Source organism: Lipotes vexillifer, unplaced genomic scaffold (genome assembly GCF_000442215.2).
Source record: "Lipotes vexillifer unplaced genomic scaffold, Lipotes_vexillifer_v1.1 scaffold1233, whole genome shotgun sequence".
Taxonomy (NCBI): domain Eukaryota; kingdom Metazoa; phylum Chordata; class Mammalia; order Artiodactyla; family Lipotidae; genus Lipotes; species Lipotes vexillifer.
The window spans coordinates 1,520,830-1,534,693 of record NW_006782167.1 but is presented as its reverse complement, the minus strand read 5'-3'; positions in this window follow the sequence as shown (position 1 = coordinate 1,534,693).

The window sequence follows — 13,864 nt, the reverse complement described above, 5'->3', positions numbered from 1 at the left end:
CACAGGGCTCAGAAAAGAGGAGGGGGGAGGCAGAGGGCAGGCAGAGGGAGGGAAAAACAAGACAAAGAGACTGAAATGGGATGGCGTCCGGGGGTGAGAAGAGGAAGAGATGCTGGGGGTACAGGTGGAGATGGAAGGGTCTGTGGAGAGAAAGCAGGAGAGAAAGAAAGCGCAGGGACGCCTGGGCGGGCCTGAGCTGACCCTGATCATCTGGCAAAGAAGCTGCCAGCTTTCCTCATGGCTCTAGTCACAGCCATCACCCCTGGAGCCATTTCCAACAAGTCTTTTCTGTTTAGTGAAACCAGCGAGTGTGGTTTTGTTTTCCAACCTTGGGATATAAATTTTCAAGTGCAGATTTATTTTCTCGAGGAAGTTCGAAGGTTTGCCCATCTAAGAAAGATCAAAGAGGTTTTATTTTGTTTTGTTTTGTTTTTCGGGGCCTTGGTGCTGGCAGTTATTATACAAACTATGGTCAAAAAATTCCCTTGAGTCTCAAGGGCTGTGAGGATACCTCACATTTACTCTCTGCGAGAGGAGGTCTGACTCATCCTATAATGCCCGGAGGCTACCTTCATAAGTCAGCATTTAATTTTAGGTGTTCAGGCCCTTTAGATATAAATTACATTCAGAATTTGGGAAACAAGTACGTCTTAATTGCGTTACAGCAATGGAGATGGGCAGAACATTAAGAAGGCTTTGGGGAATCAACCTGTTGACGGCACCTGCCCTGGGTCCTCAGAAGCCCCTCAGAAGCCTGAGCGGTGCCAGGTCTACAAGGAGCCCAGAGGTGCCACCTGTTCCCACGGGTGGGGTGGGAGCTGCAGGTGAGAATTCTCACAGTGAACTGGCAAGTCAGTATTTTCTAAGCATGAGCAGATTCATCACTGAGAACGAAAGAAATCCTAGCATTTGAGAGGGTTTTTTTTTTTCCCCCCTCTAAATAAGAAATGCAGATGCTGAGGTGGAAAAACAGGGAGCTGGGGAGACATGTTGTGTTTTTTCCCCTCAGGCTGAAGGGCATCTCCATGTAGGAAACAGAAATAAATACAGCAGAGAACACTTTCTACTAATTCCTTTCAACTTTTGGAAGTGCCTTGGCAACACAGACATTTGTCAAATGAGAGGATAGTTTTGGGGTTTAGGAACCAATGCTCAGTTTTAATTAAACCTGTCCTTTCTAGATAAGCAACGACATAATTGCCATAAGTAACATCATATTTCTTTTCAAATGCAATTGTTGTTGTTGTTTTTTTTGTCGTTGTTTGAAGGGAGTCTGCCATTTAAAAAATAAAACAAATGAGTGCTGGCATCTGTAGTTCAGTCTCTGTAGAGCAGAGCTGATAACACTAATGTGGTTTAGGTAACAGTTATCATTTATTGTTTCAATATGTACTGTTTAAACATAACTATATGCATAAGGTTGGAAGGAAATATGGAAACAAAGAATACGCAGGAGCGTGAAATCACGTTGAGAAGACAAAGTAGTGATTAATTAATTGGTTAATTAATCAATTCTTTTGTTTATTTACTGAATGTTTACTGCCAGACACCGTGGTAAGTAATGCAAAAACAGACTTGATCTGTGACCTCGTGAAGGCTTCAGTCTAATGCCAGAGACAGGAATCAAATAACCACAGACGCGGATATGAAATTAAACCGTGAGAAGTGCCTTGCCATGTGTTATGAGAGTATAAATTTGCAATGACTGCCTCATATTTGTATGAGGGTTTGTAAAGCATTATGGCCTGAGGGTAGTGTTTTAGCAGTTTCAGATGTGTCCAGATTAAGATGTGGTGAGTTAATTCCTTTGATTAAAAAAAAATTTATTATTAAAAATAATACATATGAGATTAGAAGTCTGATGGCTCATTTGAAAAGCTGGGGTCTGCATTTGGAACAAAGGTTTGGAAGTAAGAGGGGTCAGCATGCAGCAAAGGATCAGGTCACAGGACAAGAGGACTAGAGCTGTGAAGTGTTATGCAGGAAAGGAGAAAGAATTCACGCTCGATGGGGTCAGACTGTATGGAGCCTTGAGCGCCAGACTCAAAGCTCTGTGCACAAACTCTAAAGGCTGCGGGTTCCCCAAACTTGTTGATCTCACATCACCTGGATCATTTTTTAAAAATACAGATGCCCAGCTTTCAAGTTAACCCAGTCATTCTCACACTGGGGCAATTCTGCACCAGAAGACACTTGGGAATTGCTTAAAATTGAGTATATTCATAGCAAATTTGAGGCACAAGAGGGCCAACAGATCAGGAAACAACGACCATAGAAAAGATAGCTTAGGGGCTTCTCTGGTGGTGCAGTGATTAAGAATCCACCTGCCAAGGCAGGGGACACGGGTTAGAGCCCTGGTCCGGGAAGATCCCACATGCCGCGGAGCAACTAAGCCCGTGCAACACAACTACTGAGCCTGCGCTCTAGAGCCCACGAGCCACAACTACTGAGCCCGTGAGACACAACTATTGAAGTCCGCACGTCTAGAGCCCGTGCTCCGCAACAAGAGAAGCCACCACAATGAGAAGCCCGCGCACCGCAATGAAGGGTAGCCCCTGCTCACCACAACTAGAGAAAGCCTGTGCGCAGCAATGAAGACCCAATGCAGCCAAAAATAAATAAAAATTTTTTTTTAAAAAAGGAAAGATATTTTATTACTCATAGTTTCCAAGAGGAGGGGGCATGCCATTGCTGGGAGGGCCACTCAGGAAAGCACCAGGGTCAGGCATGAGCCAAAAGGAGGAGGGGGAACCATGGACACGAGACTTTATTGGGGTTTCCATGGGAAGGAACAGGTGAGGCAGGGTAAGCAGGTTTAGAATTGGCTAGCATGAATCATTTCAGCAGGCTCTGGGGCAAGGGGTGTCCCTAGTTGTCTGGTACCTGGTTCTGGAATGCTCAGAGCAGGTGGATAGTGGCCTGATGTGTGGGAATTCCATAAAAGAGGTATTTGGAATGTGGGCTCTGGTTTGGTGGAGTTGTAATTGAAAAGCACACTTGTGGGCAAGTTATTATTTCTAAGAATTGGTTAACCCTGCGAGGAGCAATCGTTCTAGAGTTAAGCAAGACCCCAGGTGACAAAGCATCAGAACTACAGAAAGTAAAAGATATGGTTAATACAGCAACGTCTGGAAACAGTTTTGGTTTTTACACTTGGGGAGAGGGTGGCTGCTACTGGCATCTACCGAGTGGAGGCCAGCGGGGCTGCTAAACGTTCCACAATGCACAGGACAGTCCTCACTACTAGAAGCTGTGCAGCCCCAAGCGTCAACAGTTCCAGGGTCAAGACACCTTGGAAAACTGAAAAGTCCTCAAGGACAACCCTGGAATCTCTTCATATAATTTTGAAACTCCCACGGGGATTCAGAAAATTGTGATTTGAGAACCACTGGGACAGGCAGTGGGAAGCAATGAAGGATTCTGAGCAAGACAGTGACTTAGGGTAAAAGTTTCAGGAAAAACCCAGATGTGTCTATTCAGTAAATATGGAAAAACAGGGATGGGAAAGATGGACATCGACTTCAGTTGATGTTTGCAGTACCAGCTCTGAGGTTGGAAAAAAGGGAATGGGATCGGTAGCGGGGACAAAGGAGCTTCAACTGTATCTTTACAATTTTACCTCTTCATACAGCCACTATGGAAAAGAGTACGGAGGTTCCTCACAAAACTAAAAGTAGAGTTGCCCTATGATCCTGCAATCCCACTCCTGGGCATATATCCAGACAACACTCTAATTCAAAAAGATACATGTACCCCTATATTCACAGTAGCACTATTCACAATAGCCAAGACATGGAAACAACCTAAATGTCCATTGACAGATGAATGGATAAAGAAGATGTGGTACATATATACAATGGAATACTACTCAGCCATAAAAAAGAATAAAATAATTCCATTTGCAGCAACATGTATGGACCTAGAGATTATCATAATAAATGAAGTCAGAAAGAGAAAGGCAAATACCGTATGATATTGCTTATATGTGGAATATAAAATATGACACAAATGAACTTATCTATGAAACAGAACAGGACACACAGATGTAAAGAACAGACTTGTGGTTGCCGGGGGGAGGAGGGGGAGGGGAGGGATGGATTGTGAGTTTGGAGTTAGCAGATGCAAACTATTATATATAGGATGGATAAACAATAAGGTCCTACTGTAGAGCACAGGGAGCTATATTCAATAAACCATAATAGAAAAGAATATGAAAAAGAATGTATATATATATATTCATAACTGAATCACTTTGCTATACAGCAGAAATTAACACACTATAAATCGACTATACGTCATTAAAAAAAATAAAAATTTACCTCTTCATTAATGAAATCTAAAGTAGATTTGCAAAAATGATCACACTGAATAAATTGGGGATTGGGTACATGGTTAATTGTTAAATTATTTTCAGTACCTTTCTGAAACTTTGAAAATTACTATAGTTAAGAATTCTAAAAGTCACGCATACAGGGTATCTTCACTTGATGTCATAGGTGAGCTAAAAAAAGCTGAAGGACCAGTCCGTGGAACTGGTGAAAGAAAAACATATTTTTTCATGAGGAAACTCACTCCATCTTTCAACAGTTCAGACTAGAAGAAAGATACTCTGGTTTTTCGGCCTTTCAATATTTGAAGAGGGCTATAATTGCCCCATCCTGATATCGCCCACCTGAGTCCTCTGCTGTTCATGTTCAACTTCACGATGCTTCCCAAATGCCTGGCAGTTCCTTGAGGCAGGAACCATGTCTCACTTTTCTTGTAACAGTATCACTTAGCCCAGTACTTAGCACATGGAAGACACACAACACATGTCACTGAATAGCTAATGACTTTGTAGGGTTTTTTCCCCCTCTAATGTGGTAGAACCGCAGCCTGGGGTCTTGGATATTCTACCTGAGAAATGAGATGTTCTGGTGATTTTTCTCCCTGAAAATGTTGAATCCCATCAGAAGGCAACATGTCTCCATGTTCCCACTAAGAGAGATTCCAGTGAGTTGACTGTGACATTTTACACAAGAGATGTTTATTATGAAGGAACTAATAACCATCTGCCATTTAATCACACCCTATTGAGAGACACCTCTTATACCACCATCATTCTTCTCAAATGACATAATGTATGAAAAGTGCTTTACTAATGTTTATAGGAGTCCAAGGTGGCACGCGTGATTTTACTTTCATAACAGACATCAAAGCACTGACTGTGGTTGGAATTTCACATATTGTTTGAAGGATGATTTGATCTGTGTCTGCCTGCTGGAATATAAGCTGCTTGAGGTCAGGCCAAGTACATTTTGCTCACGATAACATCCATAGAGCTTATCACAGTGCCTGATACAATTTTTCGAGAGAAAGTAAAGTGAACAAACAAGGAAAGAGCAAAGGGCATAGAAAAAAATAGAAAGTATGAAACAAGATGTCAAGAATAATGCCTACATAAGCCATGTGACCATAAAAGCAAATAGGCCATCCTCTTTAATTACAATCCTTAAATTATCATTTTGTTTAAAAAATTCAATGCATGCTGTTTAATGCTATTATCAGTTGGTATTTCATGAGCATTTTCTTTTTTAAAAAAATAAATTTATTTATTTATTTATTTTTGGCTGCGTTGGGTCTTCGTTGCTGTGTGCGGGCTTCTCATTCAGTGGCTTCTCTTGTTGCAGAGCATGGGCTCTAGGTGCGCAGGCTTCAGGAGTTGTGGCATGTGGGCTTCAGTAGTTGTGGCTTGAGGGGTCTAGAGCGCAGGCTCAATAGTTGTGGCGCACGGGCTTGGGTGCTCCATGGCATGTGGGATCTTCCCGGGCCACGGCTCGAACCCGTGACCCCTGCTCTGGCAGGCAGATTCTTAACCACTGAGCCACCAGTTAAGTCCCATGAGCATTTTCTATGTGCCGAACACTACACTAGTCATTTTAATTGTATTATCTCACTGAATCCTTAAAACAGCTATAAGAAGTAGGTATTATTAGTCTGTTTCTTTAAAGGCAGCACATCTTAACTGAAATTACTCAGAACAGCTAAGAGTAAAACCGATAAAGATTTACCCAAACTGACAAAGATGAGTGCAAATATTTATACTGAAGTAAAATGAAAGATGCAATACTTTACACAGAAAAATAGGAATCGTATTATGTCCTATTATATTTCAAAAAGTATATACTCCACCATGAAAATACAGTTCATACACACAACTGAAAACATCACACCGAAGCATACAAAGAATATCAATTAAAAATACAATGAGAAAGAAATAGAAACACAATAATATACTTTAATATATCATTCTTGGTCATTAATAGCTGCAGGAAGTCACAAGTAATTAATATTATAATGACTTTAAGTATGAAAGCTACTAATATAATAGATACATACCAAATTTGAGCCCTAAAAATATGGAATCCACTTTATTTTAAAATGCTCATGACGTATTAAATCAAACTGATTCACATTTTCATTTACAAAATCAAAACCCTTACAAAACCTTAGTATGTCTATCCCTCAGGGCAGAAATCTTACGATAGCATCATCTACACATACTATGGTAAAAACCAAAAAACAGAAGAAACCTACTCTATAAATGACTAATGCCAGTTTAAATAAAACAAATCCAACCTCATTAAATTAAGATAAAATACTATGTAAATAGCTTTTGTACTTTGGAGGGGAAAAACTATAACTCTGAACTACAATCATCCCTCAGTATCTATGGGGGATTGCATCCAGGACCCTCTGCGGATACCCAAATCCACGGATGCTCAAGTCTCCTAGTCAGCCCTCTGTATCCATATCTATGGTTCTCCATCCTCAGATTCAACCAACCGTGAATCAGGTAGAACTGTAGTATTTGTTGAAAAAAATCCATGTATAAATGGACCCACGCAGTTCAAACCTGTGTTGTTCAAGGGTCAATTTTACTTTGAAAATGTTGATAGGAAGGCTGCCTATAAAGGACCATGGAATGTTGCCAGAGTGACACTCAGGGGCATTTGCACGGTCTTAAATATGTTCATTGCTATTCAAGAAAAGATGAATACAAAATAATTAAACATTCAACTAAGATATGCGAAAAGAATAGCAAAATAAGCTTTAGGAAAGCAGAAAGGAGAAAGTAATGAGGAAAGAAGCAAAAATTCATTAGGAAAGAGGGAAAAAATTAGAATTTATTTTAAAGGTCTGATATTTGGACCTTGTTAGTACTGTGACTGAGCCAATCATATAGACAAACTACACATCTAATTTTAAAAAGGAGAGAGAAAATGTAAACGTACAAAATTAGTTACAAGGCAATGATGCTGTGGACAGGAGAGAGTTTAAAAGGTTCCTAAGAGAATACTATTTACTGCTTTATGCTCGTCAGTTTGAAAATCTCAATGAAATGGACGATTTTCTAGGAAAATAGAGATGACAGAAATGGACTGAGGATGAAGCAGACACCTGAGGAGGAAAGAATAACCAGGGAAGGACTTCCCTGGTGGCGTAGTGGTTAAGAAACCGCCTGCAATGCCGGGGACACGGGTTCAAGCCCTGGTCGTAGAAGATCCCACATGCCGCGGAGCAACTAAGCCTGCACGCCACAACTACTGAGCCCGCATGCCACAACTACTTAAGCCCGCACACCTAGAGCCCACGCTCCGCATCAAGAGAAGTCACCCAATGAGAAGCCCGTGCACCGCAACTAGAGAAAGCCTGCGTGCAGCAACAAAGACCCAATGGAGCCAAAAATAATAATAATAATAAATAAATAAATCTTAAAAAAAAAATGAATAACCAGGGAAGAAACTGGAAGTGTTGTCAAAGGCTTACCTCCAAAAAAGGCTCTTGACTCACATGTTTTTATGAACAATTTTTTCCAACTTTTAAGAACAGATAATTCTCGGACTCTGTAAACTGAAAGGACAGAAGATCCAAAGCTTCCTAATTAGTTCCGTAAAGCTATCTTAACCCTGGTTCTAAAACTTGACAACTACAGCACAAGAGAAGAAAAATACAAACTATGTACCCATTGTACAGTCAGAGAGAAAATATTAGGAATGTGACTCTGACCTCAAAAAATAATGTTCTGCAGCCGAGTTGCAATTTTTTCCTAAAGAATGAAAGGATGTGTTAATTTCAGGAAAGCTACTATTAAAATATATTACATAAACAGGCCAGAGGAGGGGAAAATCTTCTAAGCATCCTAAGAAAAAATGTATTAGATAAAATCAAATACCAATATTAGCAAATCAAAAAACATAATTTTTGACGTGAGAAAAAAGGATATATTTTAACCCAGAGAAGATTACATGCAATGATGAAACACCATAGGAGTTTTCATTGGGATCAGGTACACATCTGCCATCACGACAATGATCTCTCTCTCTTTTTAAATTGAAGTGTAGTTGATTTACAATGTCATGCTAATTGCTGTACAGCAAAGTGACTCAGTTATACACATATAGGCATTCTTTTCCATTATTGTTTTTTTTTTTTATTGTAACATATAATGATGTTTTATTTATTTATTTATTTATTATTTTTTTTTCAACATCTTTATTGGGGTATAATTGCTTTACAATGGTGTGTTAGTTTCTGCTTTATAACAGAGTGAGTCAGTTATACATATACATATGTTTATCACGGGATATTGAATATAGCTCCCTGTGCTCTATAGTAGGACCTTGCTGTTTATCCATTCTATATATAGTAGTTTGCATCTACCAACCCCAAACTCCGAGTCCATCCCTTTCCCTCCCCACCATCACCACAATTACACAGTATTTTTTGGAAGTTCTATCCAAAGCAATAAAACAAACGACTGAAAAAAGAGACATCATTAGTGGCAACAAGACCAACTTGTCATTTCCAGATGACGAATGATTGTTCTCCTTGGAAAATCAAGAGCATCTACTAAAAATCTACTCAAACTAATAAATTACACAGAACGTTAGCTAAAACAAAACAAAGAAGCACCAACTACCACTATCACAGAAGCCTCAATGACTCTTTTAAACATTTCAAAAAGCCAAGTAGCATTTTTTTTTTAAATAAAGAGCCTTATTCAAATGAATACAAAATACACAAAATAGCAAGGAATAAATTAAAAAAGAATGGTCTATGTGAAAAAATACTACAAAACTTTATCAAGATATATTAAAGAAACAAAAGTAAAATAAATTTTATTCCTAGAAGGAAAGATATTATTTTATAAACGTAAGTCTTTCTTCAAATAATAGGTAAGTTTAAGGTATTTCCAGTAAACTTCACCATGATGTTATTTTGTAAGTTGAAAAAGTGATTCTGAAGATTATTCAAAAACATAAAGGAACAAGGACAGGCAATTTTATTTAAAAGAGGAGCAATGCAGGGACATTGCTAAACTGTTTATAAAATTACAATCATCAGAACAATGTGGTAGTATCATAGGATAAAGAGAGCCACGGAACAGAACAGAAAGCCCAAAAAAGTATATGACAGAAGTACACTTCCAAGGAAATTGGAGAAATGATGCATCAATTAGTAAATGTTACTAGAAAACTTGGTTATTAGTTTTAAAGATCAGTTATATTCCTAATAGCAAAATAACACTAATAAAAAATTTTCCAAGTAGATCAGATATTTGAATAAAACATAAAATCATAACAGAGCTAAAAGAAAATATGAATGTTTAAGATGGAAGCAATTCTTAACTAAAAATATTTAAAGTAAGGAACAATAAATAGTTTGGGTATATAGGAATTAAAGACATCCAAACCTTTATAAAATTACGTGGCACTACACAGGGAATAATAGAATATTTACGATAAGCAAAGGGTTAGTATACTCAACATGTGCATCCCCTCTCCCTCTCTCCATATACATATATATGTATATATTATGTGTGTGTGTGTGTGTGTATATATATATATATATGTATATATACATGTATATACCTCTATGGAGGGAGGGGGAGAGAGAAAAATACACACACACACACACACACACATATACGTATTTATACACACTTACATATGTCAAAGAGTAAAAGACAATCACCCTAACATAAACACTGCCAGTTCGCTAATGAGGAAAAAAGCAACTTTTTAATAAATATTAAAAAATTCTATGATGAAAAATGTTAATAAATGTGAAAAAATTCAACGTACATAGTTATCAAAGGTACAAATGAAACAACCTATAGGTTATCACAGTACCAAAGATAAAGATATAATATTTCCCTCTGTCTCCCAATGTGTGAGATGAGAATTCAAAAGCTACCAATGGAAAACCTGTAAAACAGCAGCGAGGAGCAGTTAGACAGCTGGACTGGAGACCATCTGGATTGTGACAATCCCTCCTCTTTCACTTTCTAGATGTGAAAACTTGGCATGTTATTAGTTTTCCTGTGGTGTAATTTCCTCCTCTGAAACATGAGGAAAACAACCATCGTCACCTTTAGTACTACAGGGCTAAAATGATTTAGCATATCTTAAGTACTTAGAATAGTGTAGGGTATACAGTCAGTGCTGAATAAATACAAATACATTTAAAAAATACCTTTTTATGTGTATAATCAATGATCCCATAATTTCCCTCCAATGCCCTGAGAAAATAATCAGAGATGTGTATATTGGTGTGCATGACTGAATGATTATAACAGCTTTACTTATAATGCCAAGGAACTAAAAACAACTTCAATTTTGAATGTTTAGGGATTGGTGTAACACATTTGGACCCATCCAAAAGTTGATAAGAGGCAGACATCAGAATTATATACTCAAAGAATATTTAAGGACATGAAGCAATGCTCGCAATACTTTGAAAAAGCTAGATAAAAAATTATATGAATTTTAATTTCTGAATATATATACATATAGGTTCAGAAATAATATGAGTATAGAATTAAATGTTAATTGTGCTTATCTCTGGGTTGTGAAGTTATGAAGGAATTTAATCAATATTTTTCTGTAGTTTTTTTTTTTCCTTCAATTTTCCAATGCACATAAATGATTTTTATAATCTGGGGAAAATGTCACATCAGGAATATTGCCACACTGTCACTTAATCACGAATTCTCTATCATGAACTTCCCCGCACACCTCTGCTCTGACAACTTGCGGATTCCATTTTGCTGCCATGGCTGATTCCTTTCCAACCCGGCAGGCCTCCATGAGAACAGCCAGGGCAGCTCCTTCAGGGTGCAGTTACTGCATATTCTTTGCAACCTTTTTTTCAGCCACCATCTCCATCAGCTGCTCTACCAAAAGTGCCACCTAAATGTCATTTAATCATTATACCCAATTCAACATACTGTTCACGTACTGTTGCCCATACGCCGGGCACTGGGGACTGTGGGTTACAATCTGGTGAGACACAGTCCCTGCTTCTAGGAGCAGCCAACACGTAGGAAAGGCCCGCCCAAAGTTTCATTCAATGTCACACCACCCTTTTACAAAGATCACCCCATGTTATCTACCTCCTAACGATAACCTCGACTTCTGCAGCACCAAGGTTGCCAAATTTAGCAACTAAAAATACCGCAGGGAACAAACACTGCATGGGGCACACTTAAACAGTTATTCAAATTTATTTGAAATTCAAGTTTAACAGGGCGTCCTGTGTCTCATCTGGCAACTTGCTGGATTCTCATATCTAATCAGCAGAGTCTAAATTCGAACCTAATCTCTTGCTTTTAGTCTGATTGCCCTAAGAAACCGCCGCATTTGGGGTCTCATTTGCTTTTGCGTTTGTGTGCGTCTGAATATTTCAATGAGCTTGGTGCAGTTGAATTCTTGTTTTGCTTCTGGAGTGGTGTCAGGCGTCACCTCTGGTTAATGGCCCTCTGTGAATTAGTGGAGTAACCCCAGAGGCCCTCAGAGCACTCAGATGTGGGTGCAGGTCAGAGGGAGCTCTGCGCTGCCTTGGGCCCCCGGAGATGGGCAGCACACCTTCCTGCTTCTGCTGGAAGAGCTCTTCACCCGGACGGCCGTGTTGTGAGCCCCACGGACAGCCGTGCTTTACCTGCAGACGCATTTGGTCTCCGTCCAACTCTGCAGGCACACGGTCCGACAAGATGCTCAAGGCTGATCGGAGCAGCACGGCCCTAACCCACACCCGCTCCACAGCCCACCTCTGGAATGAATAAAGAAATACTTCCCGCTGAGCTGGGGTCTGCTTCCTGCAACAGGGCTTTGCCCTCCAGCATTCCCAGTTGGCCTCCGGCAGTGGGGAGACCTAGGGCTCTAGGACGAACAGCTTCAGGATGGAGGGGCCTGAGGTGGGGTTCGGGCCCCCCCCCCCCCGCCTTCTAGGAAGCCCCCGCTTGAGTGGCAGACTCAGTTCTGAGGAATGGCATTTCAGGCGTCTGTTGAGTCCACACTGGCTGGTGCATCTCATTCCAGGCCTGCAGGGATACAAAATGAGGAATCCACACGGCTCCCTGTTCCACTCAGCCCGTGGCCGGAGGAAACGTCATCGCGAACCCTTAGATTTAGCTGGTCCCAGGGAGAGTAGCTAGCATGTTGGCAGAAATTGTCCCCTCCCTTTGTAATGCTCAGGAAGCATGAGATACCGTATGTATCAGACGACCTCAATATTCAGAGAGGTCTGGAGGTTCTGCAGAAAAAGCCACGCCTCTTATAATGTTTTGGCTTTGTGCCTAGAGCACAGACACACAGGGCACTGGGGTGGCAGGGGCGATTTCATCATCCTTGCACATTTCTCATCATCCATCTCCTGTACTGAAATCTGCCAGAGAGGAGCCCGTCCTCCCCGCTCTGTTGTTCTCTATAATCTCTGGTGCAGCAGGCAGTCAGATGGATACAGGTGTGTCTGATACAGGTGGGAGTCAGAAGGTCTCGGTTGCGCCTTTTCAAGCCCTCCGCTAGTGACAGCCTTGGCATCCGTTTCCTGGCTGCCTGGCTGGCCCGCCAGGCTTCTTGGCTGGGAAAGTACCATTTCGGGGTCACCCTAGAGGAAGGAGGGTAGAGCTGGTGGTCTGGTGCCAACCTGGCGTGCAGGTTCAGTGCCTGCTCACCTGGAGTGATGCGCAGCCACCTGCCCGTCAGTCTCCGCCTCAACCCCTCCTTCCGGCAGCAGTGGAGGGGGTGTTTAAGTGTCTGCTATGCTTCCATAGACAGGGGGTGGGGGGGCTCCCGGCCCTGCTCTGTCTCAGCTGCTGTTATCACCTCCGCATTCAAGTCCTATCAGGCAGGGCCTGTGCCTTTGAGACTGGTGTGTTGTTTCCAGGGCGTGGGCGCTGGTCCAGGACACCTCTGTTGCTGCGGTGCAAAGCAAGTGAGAGGCAGCAAGGCTCCTGGTCAGTACGGCCCCTCTGTCTGTCCCTGCCTGTCTGTCTGAGGTCGGGGTTGGTGAGCAGAAAGAATAAGGGGGTGTCCAGGCTGAGGAGAGCCGTGGATGGGGTCTTGCTAGAATTTCAGAAGCTGAGCTTTGAGAGATTCAGAAAACAGCTGAATAAAACCGCTGAACCTATGGCGAGCTCTGTGTTCATTAAAAGAGGGTTGATTCTGGTGCTACAAAAACAAATAGTTCCTCCAGGCTGGGGCTCTTTCGTGTTATTGTTCAGTGCCAGGATACTGTGACTTTTTGAGAAACGAATTATTTTAAGACCAGCCCCAGGAGGTGTGGCTGACCTCAGCTGCAAACATAAATTTAAAACGACGGAGTCCTTAGAAGATTTACAGTTTGGCTTTTTGCAGTTCTTTAAGATGCTGCATTTAATAAGTAATAGGGTCGGATCGGAGTTGTACGTACCTCGAAACTGAGTTCAACTGTTCTGACTTGATCTCATACTGAACAAAGTAACACATTTTTGTTTGTGTGGCTCCAAAAAAAGTTCACTACTTTGAGGTTAACACCTATTAAGTTATCTTTCTCTCTCCCT